The sequence below is a fragment of the Acinonyx jubatus genome, chromosome B2 (genome assembly GCF_027475565.1).
Source record: "Acinonyx jubatus isolate Ajub_Pintada_27869175 chromosome B2, VMU_Ajub_asm_v1.0, whole genome shotgun sequence".
Classification (NCBI taxonomy): domain Eukaryota; kingdom Metazoa; phylum Chordata; class Mammalia; order Carnivora; family Felidae; genus Acinonyx; species Acinonyx jubatus.
Window position 1 is genome coordinate 139299400 of NC_069385.1, and position 12476 is coordinate 139311875.

The 12476-nt window shown below is 39.8% G+C and overlaps 1 long non-coding RNA gene across 2 annotated transcripts in view; it reads left to right on the plus strand.

The window, feature by feature from the left end:
* The window catches only part of LOC128315703 (uncharacterized), a 446648-nt gene that overhangs the window by 318886 nt on the left and 115286 nt on the right, over positions 1-12476 (plus strand). For both annotated transcript variants that reach the window (XR_008298761.1, XR_008298760.1), the window contains one exon: positions 5840-5945. This is a non-coding gene — a long non-coding RNA (uncharacterized LOC128315703). The remainder of the gene's footprint in view (positions 1-5839; positions 5946-12476) is intronic.

Here is a 12476-nt window from a genome sequence, read left to right on the forward strand (position 1 = left end):
TATAGTTCTTCCTAAACCATATACCGAAATAATTTAATTCAGATTTATTTATCATGGGATATATAAAAATGTTGACATTTCTTTCGATGGTTTCCCCAGGAAAGAAAATATCTTTGTCTCCTTCACATTCTCCTCTGACTCCAGAACTACCACAAACTGCATCAAGAATGTCTCATTTAGATAATTTACTTGGAATTTGGTGCCCTCCTATGCAGCAAGCCCCTTCTCCCCATCTCCCTATAATTTATGTTTCCATGAAAACTCTGGTCTGTAAAGATGCATGGTATTACAGAGCCTTGGCTCTCATAGTAAGCTGAAGGGAGAAAATATGTCCAATTAACTGCTTTCCTATTAGAAAACAGAGAGGGATGAGCATTTCTTTCAATTGAGAAGACACAGAACCATCAGTACAATTAGAATGGAGGGAAAGTGGTGAGTTGTGTGTATAAATCACAAGATACAGATTCTCAAGGAAGGAATCATATTTTATTTCTTTTGAAACTTTTTGAAACCCAGTGCCTAGATAAGAGCCAGACACCTGGAAAGCATTCAATACTTGTTGAACAAGTTCAACATTCAATGAATGTTTGATCCAAAGATTCATAAGCATGGCATTGATGACGGGGGTGTGAGCCTACCAGATACACCAAGGTAGTTATAATCAGTGTAGATGTGTGTTTGCATTATTTGTTTTGTTTTGTTTGTTTGTTTGTTTATTTATTTATTTATATTTTAGAGTGAGAGGGTGCAAGAAAAGGAGAAAGTTAGGGGGAGAGGGAGAGAGAGAATCTTAAGCAGGTTCCACACTCAGTGCAGAGCCTGATATGGGGCTTGATCCCTTGATCCTGGGATCATGACCTGAGCCAAAACCAAGAGTTAGACACTGAACTGACTGAGCCACCCAGGCATCCCTTTTTGCATTACTCTATTTTATTTTTTTAAATATAATTTATTGCCAAATTGGTTTCCATACAACACCCAGTGCTCATCCCAACAAGTGCCCTCCTCTATGTCTATCACCCACTTTACCCTCTCCCCCACACCCATCAACCCTCAGTTTGTTCTCAGTATTTAAGGGTCTCTTACTGTTTGCTTCCCTCCCTCTCTGTAATTTTTTCCCCTTCCCCTTCCCCATGGTCTTCTGTTAAGTTTCTCAAGATCCACATATGAGTAAAAACATATGGTATCTCTCTTTCTCTGACTGGCTTATTTACTTAGCATAATACCCTTCAGTTCCATCCACATTGCTGCAAATGGCCAGATTTCATTCTTTCTCACTGCCAAGTAGTATTCCATTATATATATAAACCACATCTTCCCTATCCATTCGTCTGTTGATGGAAATTTAGTCTCTTTCCATAATTTGGCTACTGTTGAAAGTGCTGCTATAAACATTGGGGAACATGTGCCCCTATGCATCAGCACTCCTGTATCCCCTGGGTAAATTCCGAGCAGTGCTATTACTGGGTCATAGGGTAGATCTATTTTTAATTTTTTGAGAAACCTCCACACTGTTTTCCAGAGTGGCTGCACCAGTTTGCATTCCCACCAACAGTGCAAGAGGGTTCCCATTTCTCCACATCCTTGCCAGCATCTATAGTCTCCTGATTTGTTCATTTTAGCCACTCTGACCGGCCTGAGGTGGTATCTCAATGTGGTTTTGATTTGTATTTCCCTGATTATTAGTGACGTTGAGCATCTTTTCATGTGTCTGTTGGCCATCTGGATGTCTTCTTTGGAAAAGTGTCTATTCATGTTTTCTTCCCATTTCTTCACTGGATTATTTGTTTTCTTGGGTGTGGAGTTTGGTGAGTTCTTTATAGATTTTGGATACTAGCCCTTTATCCCATATGTCATTTGCAAATATCTTTTCCCATTCTGTTGGTTGTCTTTTAGTTTTGTTGATTGTTTGCTTTGCAGTGCAGAAGCTTTTTATCTTGATGAGGTCCCAGTAGTTCATTTTTGCTTTTAATTTCCTTGCCTTGGAGATGTGTCAAGTAAGAAATTGCTGCAGCTGAGGTCAAAGAGGTTTTTTCCTGCTTTCTCTTCTAGGGTTTTGATGGTTTCCTGTCTCACATTCAGGTCCTTCACCCATTTTGAATTTATTTTTGTGTGTGATGTAAGAAAGTAGTCTAGTTTCATTCTTCTGCATATTGCTGTCCAGTTGTCCCAGCACCATTTCTTAAAGAGATTGTCTTTTTTTCCATTGGATACTCTTTCCTGCTTTGTCAAGGATTAATTGGCCATACATTTGTGGGTCCAATTCTGGGGTCTCTATTCTGTTCCATTGGTCTAATGTGTCTGTTTTTCTGCCAATACCATGCTGTCTTGATGATTACAGCTTTGTAGTACAGGCCAAAGTCTGGGATTGTGATGCTTCCCACTTTGGTTTTCTTCTTCAATATTACTTTGACTATTTGGATCTTTTGTGGTTCCATACAAATTTTAGGATTGTTTGTTCTAGCTTCGAGAAGAATGCTGGTGCACTTTTGATTGGGATTGCATTGAATGTGTAGATTGCTTTGGGTAGTATTGACATTTTAACAATATTTATTCTTCTAATCCATGAGCGTGGAATGTTGTTTTCATTTCTTTGTGTCTTCTTCATTTTCCTTCATAAGCTTTCTATAGTTTTCAGCAACAGATCTTTTACATCTTTGGTTAGGTTTATTCCTACGCATTTTATGGTTCTTGGTGCAATTGTGAATGGGATCAGTTTCTTTATTTCTCTTTCTGTTGCTTCATTTTTGGTGTGTAAAAATGCAACTGATTTCTGTACATTAATTTTGTGCCCTGTGACTTTGCTGAATTCATGTATCAGTTCTAGCAGACTTTTGGTAGTGTCTGTCGGGTTTTCCATGTGGAGTATCATGTCATCTGCGAAAAGTGAAAGTTTGACTTTATCTTTGCAAATTTTAATGCCTTTTATTTCATCTTGTTGTTTAATTGCTGATGCTAGGACTTCCAACACTATGTTAAACAACAGTGGTGAGAGTGGCCATCCCTGTTTTGTTTCCGATCTCAGGGGGAAAGCTCTCAGTTCTTCCCCATTGAGGATGATATTAGCTATAGGCCTTTCATAAATGACTTTTATGATGTTTAAGTATTTTCCTTCTATCCTGATTTTCTTGAGGGTTTTGATTAAGAAAGCATGCTGTATTTTGTCAAATGCTTTTTTCCGCATCTATTGGCAGGATCATATGGTTCTTATCTTTTCTTTTATTAATGTGATGTATCACATTGATTGATTTGTGAATATTGAACCAGCCCTGCAACCCAGGAATGAATCTCACTTGATCATGGTGAATAATTCTTTTCATATGCTGTCGAATTTGATGTGCTAGTATCTTGTTGAGAATTTTTGCATCCATATTCATCAGGGATATTGGCCTGTAGTACTCTTTTTTTGCTGGATCTCTGTCTTGTTTGAGAATCAAAGTAATGTTGGCTTCATAGAATGAGTCTGGAAGTTTTCCTTCCCTTTCTATTTTTTGGAACAGCTTGAGAAGGATAGGTATTATCTCTGCTTTAAATGTCTGGTAGAATTCCCCAGGGAAGCCATGTGGTCCAGGACTCTTATTTGTTGGGAGATTTTTGATAACTGATTCAATTTCTTCACTAGTTATGGGTCTGATCAAATTTTCTATTTCTTCCTGTTGGAGTTTTGGTAGTGTGTGGCTGTTTAGGAATTTGTCCATTTCTTCCAGGTTGTCCAGTTTGTTGGCATGTAATTTTTCATAGTATTCTCTGATAGTTGCTTGTATTTCTAAGGGACTGGTTGTAATAAATCCATTTTCATTCATGATTTTATCTATTTGGGTCCTTTCTCTTTTCTTTTTGAGAAGCCTGGCTAGAGGGTCATCAATTTTGTTTATTTTTTCAAAAAACCAACTCTTGGTTTCATTGATCTGTTCTACAGGTTTTTTTTTTTTGATTCTATATTGTTTATTTCTGCTCTGATCTTTATTATTTCTCTTCTTCTTTTGGGTTTGGCGTGCCTTTGCTGTTCTGCTTCTAGTTCCTTTAAGTGTGCTGTTAGATTTTGTATTTGGGATTTTTCTTGTTTCTTGAGATAGGCCTGGACTGCAATGTATTTTCCTCTTAGGACTGCCTTTGCTGCATCCAAAAGGGTTTGGATTGTTGTGTTTTCATTTTCATTTGTTTCCATATATTTTTAATTTTTTTTCTAATTGCCTGGTTGACCCATTTGTTCTTTAGTAGGATGTTCTTTAACTTCCATGCTTTTGGAGGTTTTCTGGACTTTTTCCTGTGGTTTATTTCAAGTTTCATAGCATTATGATCTTTTTTGTTTTTTCAATATATGAAATTTATTGTCAAATTGGTTTCCATACAACACCCAGTGCTCATCCCAAAAGGTGCCCTCCTCAATACCCATCACCCACCCTCCCCTCCCTCCCACCCCCCATCAACCCTCAGTTTGTTCTCAGTTTTTAAGAGTCTCTTATGCTTTGGCTCTCTCCCACTCTATCCTCTTTTTTTTTTTTTTCCTTCCCCTCCTCCATGGGTTTCTGTTAAGTTTCTCAGGATCCACATAAGAGTGAAAACATATGGTATCTGTCTTTCTCGTATGGCTTCTTTCACTTAGCATCACACTCTCCAGTTCCATCCACGTTGCTACAAAGGGCCATATTTCGTTCTTTCTCATTGCCATGTAGTACTCCATTGTGTATATAAAGCATGATTTCTTTATCCATTCATCAGTTGATGGACATTTAGGCTCTTTCCATCATTTGGCTATTGTTGAGAGTGCTGAGCATTATGATCTGAAAGTGTGTGTGGTATGATCTCAATTATTTTATATTTATTGAGGGCTGTTTTGTGACACAGTATGTGACCTATCTTGGAGAATGTCCCATGTGCACTTGAGAAGAAAGTATATTCTGTTGCTTTGGGATGTAGAGTTCTAAATATATTTGTCAAGTCCATCTGGGCCAGTGTATTATTCAGGGCCCTTGTTTCTTTATTTATTCTCTGTCTAGATGATCTGTCCATTGTTGTAAGTGGAGTATTAAAGTCCCCGGCAATGACCACATTCTTATCAATAAGATTGCTTATGTTTGTGATTGTTTTATATATTTGGGTGGTTCCAAATTTGGTGCATAGACATTTATAATTGTTAGCTCTTCCTGATGGATAGACCCTGTAATTATTATATAATGCCCTTCTTCATCTCTTGTTACAGTCTTTAACTTAAAGTCTAGTTTGTTTGATATAAGTATGGCTACTCCAGCTTTCTTTTGACTTCCAGTAGCATGATAGATAGTTCTCCATCCCCTCACTTTCAATCTGAAGGTGTCCTCAGGTCTAAAAGGAGTCTCTTGTAGACAGCAAATAGATGGGTCTTGTTTTTTTTTTTTATCCATTCTGATACTCTATGTCTTTTGATTGGAGCATTTAGTCCAATTACGTTCAGTGTTTTATTGAAAGATATGGGTTTAGAGTCATTGTGTTATCTGTAGGTTTCATGCTTGTAGTGATGTCTCTGGTACATTGTGGTCCTTGCAACATTTCACTCACAGAATCCCCCTTAGGATCTCTTGTAGGGCTGGTTTAGTGGTGATGAATTCCTTCAGTTTTTGTTTGTCTGGGAAAACCTTTATCTCTCCTTCCATTCTGAATGATAGGCTTGCTGGATAAAGGATTCTTGGCTGCATACTTTTCCTGTTCATCACAGCGAAGATTTCCTCCCATTCCTTTTTGGCCTGCAAAATTTCACTAGATATGTTTGCTATTACCCTTATGTGTCTACCTTTGTATGTTAAGACCGTTTATCCCTAGCTGCTTTCATAATTCTCTCTTTATTCTTTTATTTTGCCAGTTTCACAATGATATGTCATGCAGAAGATTGATACGTCTGAAGGGAGTTCTCTGTGCGTCTTGGATTTCAGTGTCTGTTTCCTTCCCCACATTGGGAAAGTTCTCAGGTATGATTTGTTCAAGTACACCTTCAGCCTCTTTCTCTCTTCCTTGGGAATTCCTATGATGTGGATATTGTTCCATTTGATTAAATCATGTAGTTCTCTAATTCTCCCCTTGTGATCCTGGATTTCTTTATCTCTCTTTTTCTCAGCTTCTTCTTTTTCTATAATTTTGTCTTCTAATCCACCTATTCTCTCCTCTGCGTCTTCAATCTGTGGTGTGGCCAACTCCATTTTATTTTAAACCTCATTCATAGCATTTTTTAATTCATCATGTCTATTTTTTAGTTTCTTGATCTCTGCAGCAATAGATTCTATGCTTTTTTCAAGCCCAGCGATTAATTTCATGACTATTATTCTGAATTCTTGTTCAGTAATGTTGCTTATATCTGTTTTTGATCAATTCTTTAGCTGTCTCTTCTCCCTGGAATTTCTTTTGAGGAGAATTCTTCTGTTTCGTCATTTTGGCTAGTTTTCTGTCCCTTATGAGTTTTAAAAGCTTGTTATGTGCTCTGCACCTGTGAGCACAGCTATATAAAAGGGGGGTTCATACACTGTCCAGGGCCTGGCCCTTCAGGAGGTGGTTTTTGGAGAGCATTACTTGCTCTCTGTTGTTAGGACTTTGGTTATTTCCCTACTCGTAGTGATATTTTGGACCCTTCACTAGGTTGGCTTTGATTTGTTCCTTGAAGTAGCCCTGGAAAGGAAAACAGACAGACAGACAAACAGGAACAAAAACACACAAGCACACAAGCAAGTAAAACAAACATACAAATAAAACAACAACAACAACAAAAACAAAAAACCTAAAAACAATCCAAAAGCAAAAAACCAAAAACACCAGGTTCAAGTAAAGAACAGGGTAGAGGCAGTGCTGATGCAAGAACACATACAAAGAGAAATGACAGAGGTGGGGAAAAATTAAAAATAAACATTGACCAGGCAGAGAGACTAAAAGGCTTAATCCAGAGAGAGAGAGAAAAGAAAATAAGGAAGGAGGTGGGGAAAAAGAAATGAAGATAAAGGTACCCAGGCAGAGAAACTCCACGGTTTGATTATTCCAGAGAGAGAGAAAGGAAAGTAAAGGAGGTGTAGAACATGTATCAAGAGAATGGATTAAACATGTCTGTTTAAACAAACCAATAGCCAGAGTAACCGGCCTAGAGGAGGGAAGAGATAAGAAGGAGAAATGGAAAGGAGAATATATCTATATAGCAAGAATTGTCCTAGAATTAATCCAGGCAATGCAGCAGTGCTGGTCTGGAGGAGGGGTCTCTCTGCTTCCACAGTGTCTATCCCGCTCGAGTAGATAGGCAGTTACCAGGCGCAGAGGGGCATGGTTTGGTGTGGGCTGGTCCCGCCTCCACTGTGGGGACCGCGTACCAATCCCTCAGGCCCCACCTTGGTGGTGGTGGGGAGAAATGGCGACGCCCCAGTCTCTTCTCCATGACCCGGTGTCCCAAATCACTCCTTTGGAGCCATCCTCACTGTATCGGAGGCGCAGGTGAGACTCCTGTGCCCTGGCACTCAGCTGGTATTTAAACTCCTGCTCTGTGCGCCCGGTACTGGGAAAGCGCCTCTCCATGCACCCCCCACCCCCGACGTGGTCCTGGCTGGTTTTGTCCTGCCCCCCAGCACTTCAGGGAGGGGACCGCTTTCTTCTGCTGTGGACTGCGCTCCTGACCTATCACCAGACCCGGAGGTGGCTCCGCTCCTCCCCAAGTGCAGGAACAGGGCAGCCGGCCCCAGTCCAAACAAAGCCCTGCAGTTAGAGATGGGATCCCTCTCCGTCCCGGTCCAAGGTTTTTCTCTTGTCCAGTACAGTCCTATGCTTCCTCAGCCGCTCTTTCTCTTTCGCTTGTCTCTCTGCAGAAGGGGATCCCTCCCCTCTGTGCCTATGCAGCCCATTTTATCTCCCCCAGTTCAGTCACCCACCTATGACCCATCAGGTTGTCCTGGTTTCTCCCTGGTAGACTCAGTCTCTTTTCCTCCCAGAGTCTCGGGGTTCAAAGTCCTTTGGCTTCAGCCCTTCTTTGTTTGAGAGACTCAGGAGGTAGGGATCCCCCTACTTCTCCACTATGTTGGCCGCTCCCTTCAATACTTTTAGTTGTTTGCATTATTTTAGATTCTTACCCCTTCATTGTTCTTTCTAAACATAAAATATCACCATTCACATTATTCATGTGATTTTCAATGCCATAGAAATTGATGATTTGCACATAACTCTAAACAAATAGTGTAGAGTAATTTTTTGTGGATCCAAATCAACATAAGATAGTGGAAAGTCCTCATTTCTTTCCAAAAAGCCAAGCGAAAAAGAAGAAATAAAACAAATTGTGTACTTTTGGTGTGTTTGTGCATGTGTGCACTCTCTTTCAAATACTGTGTTGAGCGTTTAACAAATGTAACTCATTTAATGTCCTCCACAACACTGTGAGGCAGTTACTATCTGTATTTCCATTTTATGGTTTTTTTACAGAAACCCAAGGCTAGGATCGTTTAAATAACTTACACAAAATCGTATAACCAGTTAGTGGCAGAGCTGAGTTTTTAAACCAAACAGTCTGATTCTAGGACCCAACCTTTCAGCTACTCTACTATACTCTCTTTGTATTAGGAAAATAACACTTTCATGGGCTCTTTGGCTAGAAGGTTAACAATTTGCATAGTCTGTGGAAAGGACGAGAATGAGAAAAAAAAAAGAGAAAACAAAAGTAATAAAAATGAATTTCACCGTGGATATCACTGAGCCCACAAATAGTTTCTTACAAACATGGCTGCTGGAATGGATCTTCTAGAAATAAGTAATGATTTTTTTTTATTTTTAATCCTTAAGAACTCTGAATGTTCTAGTATTTCTGTGCTTTAATTAGCAGCTGTTTCCAAGTGTGATAGGTGATTCATGCTAGTCTTAATATTGTATATAATTGGATCTCTAAGGCAAATTTATCTGTCAGAGTAAAATTGATCTACAAGTAGTTCCCTCTAGCTAATACCTAAATTAGTTTCACCTGGACTCTGCCCTCTGATTTCTTCTGAATTATACTCAACGAAGGGAAACTAACAGCTGGTGTTGGAAAGCAGTGATTTCATCCAAAAGATCCTAAGGTGAGTCCAAGCTGAGTATGAAAGGAACATGAAAACTAAACATGTTTATAGGCCAACTTTGGGAAAATCAAGCTTACACCCCATCGTACTTAAAAATATGTAGAACCTACTGTTCACAACGAATATTTCAACACTACTGGTCAAGACTCTTAAATCATTGAGCAATAGAAAGCTGTGATATGTCGGGGGTCTGGGATTCCATCGCAAATTTCTTATTGTGCGAACGTAGGCTCTGTATATAATTCTGTTCACCTCTGTTTTCCCTCTTAACTTAATTAAAGTTTTAAAAAATGTTTATTTTTTTGAGAGAGAAAGAGCAGGGGAGGGGCAGAGAGAGAGGGGGAAAGACAGAATTCCAAGCAGGTTCCACACTTTCAGTGCAAAATGTGTGGGATGGGGCTCCATCCCACAAACCTTGAGATCATAACCTGAGCTAAAGGCAGGAGGCAGACGCTCAACTGACTGCGCCCCTTCCCTCTTAATTTTAAACAGCCCCAAGGAGCCTCCAAATCTACTTCTCAATCTCTCCAGGCTGAGCATGTAATGGTTTCACATTAAATAGGTAATGAGGCACCCTTACTCAGAGGCAGTCTTTTTGGTGCGGGCTGAGGGAGTTTTCCTGTCCCCAGGTTTTGGGACTTGGGAGTCTTTCACTTCGGTAGGGCAGTGCTTCCAGGGCTGTGCACAAGGGACATCTGTGCTCTATGACTTATCGCCTCCCATCAGGACTTTAACACAATTGTCATCTCTCTTTATGTATTATAACACTTATCATCACTTATGTCTTCTCCATTAGGCAATGAATTCTCCTCAATTATCCTTTTTTTTTCTTTTTTGAACATCTACTGCCAGGAACAAATTGCCACCGAAAGAGCTGAGAATTTTACCATCTTTAAAAAAAATTTTTTTTAATGTTTATTTTTGAGAGAGAGAGAGAGAGAGAGAGAAAGAGAGAAAGAGAGAGAGAGAGAAAGTGTGAGTGGAGAAGGGGCAGAGAGAGAGGGAGACACAGACTCTGAAGCAGGCTCCAGGCTCTGAGCTGTCAGCACAGAGCCTGATGCAGGGCTCGAACTCATGAACCATGAGATCATGACCTGAGCTGAAGTCAGACGCTTAAGCAACTGAGCCAGCCAGGTGCCCCTCTACCATCATATTTTAATGGAATGAATCCTAGACAAGATATTGGAAGACCCAGTTCTAATGTCAATAACACACAGGGTTTTTCCTTGGGTCTCTATGATCATCAGTTTCCTCCTCTGTCAAATGGAAGAAATTGGCCTCACTGGTTTTGTCCAAAGTGTGTTGTGAGGAATTCTAGTTCTGTGGAATGCTTTGCAAATAAAATGATTCTAACTTCAAACAAATTTAAGAAATACTCAGATATCATCCCTCTTAGATATCAAGGTTATTTGGGAAAGTCAGAAATCCTGAAGTTAAAAATAATACGAATATGAATTAGCTTTTTCTATATTCGTTCTCCACATTTTAAAGTCTCTTTAAAGAAAATGTTAGTACCTGTGGCACTAGGATTCCAATGGAGTAAGTCAGGGGCAATCAATTTGCAAAATCCCTCCCAAGGCACAACCTTCCAGGATTATTATTACTGTATAATATGCACCAATATAGCACTGTTAAAATCAAAATATACATGCAGGGGTAACATGTTAACCTGATGCCAACTATTAGCCTTACGTTTATTGCCCCTTAAACACACACACACACACACACACACACACACACACACACACACACATCCAGTATATAATACATTAGAGCCTCTAGATACAGAGGTGAAATTAGTAAATTTTACCTAAAGGAGTTTATAGAAGAGGAGTAGACCAAAGCCTAAATTGTAGGAACAACAAAGTATTGATGGAATTATATATGGAACATGGTAGAAACACGGCCAAGTCTAGGAGGAAGTTGGGGGCATAAGCTGTGACTGGCATCATTATATGAAGGTGCCCCCTATAATGACTATTGAGGTAAGCCAGGGTTTATCAAGGAAGGGCATTTTAGGTGGAGAGAACAGAATGAGCAAAGGCTTAGAAGCCTGGCAGCCAGGCTCCTCCAGAAGTCACTGGCAACATTTGCCAGAACAGTTTTAATGGAGTTGAGGGGATGGAGGCCTGATTCAGGCGAAATGACACAGCAGTGGGGAGGCCAGAAAGTGTAGACGCACTTCAAGAAGACTGTCCACGCAGGGAGTGCAAGGGATAGATTGGCAACTCAAAGGGGAGACCTCCCTGCAAATGAGTTTCCTAGAATGCCATCCCCTCGACAGCAAGATGGAGCATGAAGCAGTGGTGAAGCATCAGAAAACTGCTGGGGGAAAACGTTTGGGGTGTCGCTGGAAAGAGATATGTGGGATGAGGAACTCATATCCCTTTAAGTCAGGCAGCTTCCCAGAGGGTCGAGAAAGTGCTGAAGGCACAGACACCGTTCTCCCTACAACTTGACTGTGATAAAAAACAAAGCCTAGGTAACAAATTCTGATTTCTCGCTTTAAATATCCGGAAGGCTTGCTTTATATGATTTAGTATAAAAGGATGACATTTCATTGAGCTACTTCATAAAAATAGGAAATTACCTTTCCTATTTGTCTATGCTTATATATACCTTGAGGGTATCCAAAGTGTTTCCGTGCAGGCTGTATGATTTGTTGCTCTGAGCTATATAAATCCAAAGATGAAGCAAAATATAACCAGCACAGAGGTCTGGCTTGAGTTTAAGAACTATTTTCTAGGGAAAGAAAATGTAATTCATAATATGCATTTCCAAGGAGGTAGCATTCCCAGCAAAGAGACCTATATTATTGTAAATATCAAGCAATCCCAGTCCTCTGCCTTCTCTTTACAATTTATCCGCCTCAAGTTGATCATAATAATAATATGTTCACTTCTACAGCATCTCAAATCCAAGGATTTCCAAGTGCTTTGTAAATGTGAATCAAATCTTAAGACACCCCTGTGGGGCAGGTAGAAAATTGTTACTAATATTTTATAAAGAAAGTAGTAGATGAGGGATTTACCAAGTTCATAGTCATTTGTTTGTTGGTGCCTGAGATTCTGGGATGAAAATGAGCATGTGTGTGAAAACATCCCCACCGCCACACACATACACATACACGGTGAGGTCTGACTTCTGTGAAGCCACCAGATGGAAAGAAGCAAGTGTGCAAAGAAATCATTGCGATAAAACAGAAGATATGTACAGGAGGAAGCCCTGATTCAAGGGAGAAAATGTCACCCCTGCTGGGGGAAGTCAGTAAAAACTTCAAAGTGGACAGGAAATTTGGTCACAGTTAGGAAGGATGATGAGGATTATTCTCAAGGCATAGAAGTTGACTGAGACGAAAGTATATCACGTATAAAGCCACAAAGATAAGAAATTGGAGGATGTGTATAAACTCAACTGAGGCCTCAATGA